Source organism: Citrus clementina, unplaced genomic scaffold (assembly GCF_000493195.1).
Source record: "Citrus clementina cultivar Clemenules unplaced genomic scaffold, Citrus_clementina_v1.0 scaffold_2, whole genome shotgun sequence".
Classification (NCBI taxonomy): domain Eukaryota; kingdom Viridiplantae; phylum Streptophyta; class Magnoliopsida; order Sapindales; family Rutaceae; genus Citrus; species Citrus x clementina.
Genome location: NW_006262688.1, coordinates 13,063,704 through 13,068,157, shown reverse-complemented (window position 1 = coordinate 13,068,157; position 4,454 = coordinate 13,063,704). Strand labels below are relative to the sequence as shown.

At 37.1% G+C, this 4,454-nt stretch overlaps 1 non-coding gene across 1 annotated transcript; it reads right to left on the bottom strand.

The window, feature by feature from the left end:
• Positions 1-653: 653 nt before the first annotated feature.
• LOC112101240 lies at positions 654-760 on the bottom strand. The gene has a single exon (XR_002907367.1). It is a non-coding gene; the product is annotated as a small nucleolar RNA R71 (small nucleolar RNA).
• Between the last annotated feature and the right edge of the window lie 3,694 nt (positions 761-4,454).

Genomic DNA, 4,454 nt, shown 5'->3' with positions numbered 1-4,454 from the left:
TTATTTATTTATTTTGTTGACATAGGTGATCTAGCAACCCTTGCATGCGCAAATATAAATCTGTTGACTTCCAGTTTGATCTAGAAATTGAAAGAACTGCAAGGAAATTGAGAAAAGAGCATCGAGAATTACAAGCTGCTGTACCAATGGATGATTTGTAAGATTTGAGAAACTTGAACCGTCGAGAGGAGATACAACCAGTCACTGTACATGAAGGTCTGAGTGGACAATGTTTTCAAAGGCAACCAGGAAACAACAACATTATTCACATGGCAAATGATAAAGATAGAGCCATTCGAGACTACGCAGTGTTGACTCCTCAAGCCATACATCCAGGAATAGTTAGACCCGACGTTCAAGCTGACAATTTTGAGCTCAAACTAGTGATGTTTCAGATGCTACAAACAGTGGGGCAATTTAATGGACTGCTATCAGAAGATCCTCATCTACATCTTAAGCTATTTTTGGAAGTGAGTGATGCTTTCAAGATTACTAGAGCATCGCAGGAAGCATTGAGACTCAGACTTTTCCCGTTTTCTTTGAGAGACCGAGCAAGAACATGGTTGAATTCTCTACCACCGGATTCTATCACTACATGGAATGATTTGGCTGACAAATTTTTGATAAAATACTTTCCGCCAACCAAGAATGCAAAGTTAAGGAATGAGATTACATCTTTCCATCAACTTAAAGATGAGAGCTTGTATGATGCATGGGAAAGATTTAAAGAGTTACTCAGAAGATGTCCTCATCATGGTATTCCTTACTGCATACAGTTGGAAACTTTCTATAATGATCTCAACCCAAGAACTAGATTGATGGTGGACGCTTCAGTAAATGGGGCTTTGTTAGCTAAGTCTTACAATGAGGCTTATGAAATTTTGGAGAGGATTGCTAACAATAATTATCAGTGGCCATCAACTAGACAAGCTGCAACAAGAGGAACAACAGGAGTTCCTAACGTAGATACCTTGACAGCATTGTCAGCCCAAGTAACTTCATTAACAAATATGGTAAAGGCTATGACTACTGCTCCAGCAACTGTTAACCAAATTTCTGAGGTCTCTTATGTTTATTGTGGAGAGAGACATTTATTTGATAATTGTCCTGGGAATCCAACTTCAGTCAATTATGTGGGCAGCTTCAATAAACAGAATTAAGACAATCTATATTCAAACACTTACAACCTTGGATGGAGACAGCACCCGAACTTTTCATAGAGTTATCAGAACCAGACTGCTGCAGCACTTAGTGGACAGAATAGACCTGCTCAACCACCTGGATTTTATCAGCAAAATCAAGAGTAAAGAAGCATCAACAATGATCAACTTAGCTCCCTTTAGGCTTTGATTAAGGATTATATTATGAAGAATGAAGCGGTTGTCCAAAGTCATGTTATATCTTTGAGAAACTTGAAAAACCAAATTGGACAGCTTGCTACAGCATTAAGCAACAAACCTTAAGGAAGTTTACCCAGCAACATAGAGGACCCAAGAAGATAAGGGAAAGAGCATTGTAAAGTGATTAACTTGAGATCTGGAAAGGATATTGATAGTTCAGTTGGTGTACCAAAAAGAAGAATTGAGTCCAACAAAGGCAAATAAGACACTCCAGTAAAGAAGGAGTCACAATTTTTCACTTTTCAAAATGTAAATCGACACAGTTCTGGTACAGCATCTGCAGAAAATTATGATCTAGCACCTAGTGGTGAGGCAGCTACAGCATTAACATCAACAGAACCGAGTAAAGCAAAAGAGAACCAGTCTGCACAATCTGCTGCAGCACAACAGTTTAGACACCCACCACCTTTCCCTCAAAGATTTCAGAAGCAACAACAAGACATGCAGTTCAGCAAAATCTTGGGAGTGCTGAAACAGCTGTATATCAATATCCCTTTTGTGGAAGTTCTAGAGCAAATGCCAAACTATGCAAAATTTTTAAGGATATTTTGACAAAGAAAAGAAGACTTGGAGAGTTTGAAACAGTTGCTTTAACACAAGAGAGTAGCCGAATGCTTCAGAGTAAGATACCACAGAAGATGAAAGATCCAGGAAGCTTTACAATCCCATGCTCCATAGGCACTAAATACAGTGGCAAAGCACTTTGTGATTTGGGGGCTAGCATCAATCTCATGCCTTTATCAGTGTTTAAGCAATTGGGAGTTGGTGAATGTAAACCAACAACAGTGACTTTACAACTTGCTGACAGATCTCATGCATATCCAGAAGGAAAGATTGAAGATGTGTTGGTGAAGGTGGATAAATTTATTTTTCCAGTGGATTTCATTGTGCTAGACTTTGAGGTAGACAAAGAAGTGTCAATCATTCTCGGAAGACCTTTCTTAGCTACGGAAAAGACTCTAATTGATCTTAAAAAAGGAGAATTAACCATGAAGCTGAATGAACAGCAAGTTACATTCAATGTACTGGATGCCATGAAGAGTCCCGATGAGATTGAAAATTGTAATTTTATCAGTGTTGTGGACTTTGTTGTAGTAAAGAGATTACACAGTTGCTGCAGTAAAGAAAAAATCAATGCTGTAACATTTGAAGAACTTGATTATGAAGATTATAGAGCAGCTAACATAGCATGGTCAGGGGAGAAGCAACCCTTCAGAATTGATGAGCAAATCCAGCAAAGGGAACTCACTCCAAACCAACAAGAACTCAAAGTTAACGGGCCGAGAGTGAAGCACTATCTGGGAGCTGATGTGAGCAGCCTAAAGAGGGATTGGTTCTTGAAAGATCCAGGTTGAGGAAACAAGAAAGGTCAGGCTGAAGGACCTAAAATCAAGCGCTAATTGGGAGGCAACCCAATAAGGGAAGTTGTTTTAAGTCTTTAAAGCATTAAATTTAGTTTTTAAATTATTTAATTTGTCTTTTTGTTATTTTAAGTATGCATCTATTTTTTTTTTATGTCTTTGTGTTAAATTGCAGCAAGTAAAAAAAATGTGGGCAAAAAAAGCATGAGGGAATTGCTGCAGTATCACTTACAGCATGACATATAACAGAAGATTCTCAAACAACAGAGGCATTTCTTACTTTTGTAGCATCAAATGGATTGATCAAATTTTATAATAAGGAGTGTTTGAGAAGTAGATCAAAGAATAAGTGACCCTTTACAGCCTGTGCTGCAGCAGTGCTTCCAATAACAGGGCAGTACCCCTAACCGCTAGTTTATTTTACTTCTTTCTGCAAAACTTTTCTTTCATTTAGTTTTAATTTTATGATTCATTCTACATGTCCTTTTATTTAGTGTACGCATGTCCGGTTCATGTGGTTTTGTTTTGTGTGCTCGTGAGGACACAGCACCATTCAAGTTTGGGGGGGGTTGTGTTTTTAAGTACATGTGTTTATGCTTGTGTTGTGTGTTGTGTGTTGTGTGAAGCTCTGTTATCTAATATTTGTGTAAAACCTAATAAAGATAAATTGAATGTTATTCAGTATTTATGAGAAAGCCAAGTAGAGATAGTTATAGATGGAGGTTTAACTTCTGTCCCGACAGTTAGACTTTAGTTGAGTTTTATGAGAATGTTGTAGCAAAGCCAGGAAAACCAAAAAAAAAAAGTAGAAAATATCTCAAGTTTGGGGGAAAATTTTTGTGGGACTGTGCCTGTTATGAAATAAATTTTGCTCCAATGGTTTAAGTTGCTAAGTAATCAAGGTTGAGTATGCACCCCATATGCAGACTTGAGTCCAAAGGCAACAAGAGCTATGAGCAGTACTACAGCAATTATATATATAAAAATGTAAAAAAAAATTATAAAGAGGTTTGCTGCCTAGGATACTGAGTAACCTAATCTGTTCATGAGCCCCATGTTCAGCCTTGAGTCAAAGACGTCCAAAGGTAAGACCCAGATATAACATCCTGAATGCATTGTTGTAACAACTCTGACATGTACTTTGAGTGAGTAATTGGGTGTCGTCATTACAAGTGATAGGCATTCACATGAAAGCTCAATGTTGCATTAAAGGGTTTAACTAAAAAAAAAAAAAAATTGTAGCACAGTTTGAATATAATTGTGAGTTCTGCTCTCCTATATGTGAATATATTTGTGTTCTACCTCTGAATTGTATACAAAGTTTGTGCAATGTTGTAGCACCTATGGAATTTGATTAAAGTGGCACACACACACTTTGGACAGAATGAAGCCTAAGTCTAGAACTGAACTGCTATGGCTATTTTGTATGATTAAGAGTGTGATCTGAGGGTGGAAGAATCCTTACAAATTTGATGACAGTGCTAAGTTATTTGTTGCATGATTATGTGATTGAAGTGTGAATGTGGTTGTCATTACTTGAGGACAAGTAATGGTTTAAGTTTGGGGGTGTGATAACTCTATGAAATGAGAGTTATCATAGCACTTTTAGACTTAAATTAATATTACTTAGAGAGTAAATGATGTGTTTTTATTGCATTTTTGTTACATTTTGCATAAATATTCATTTTAGTTT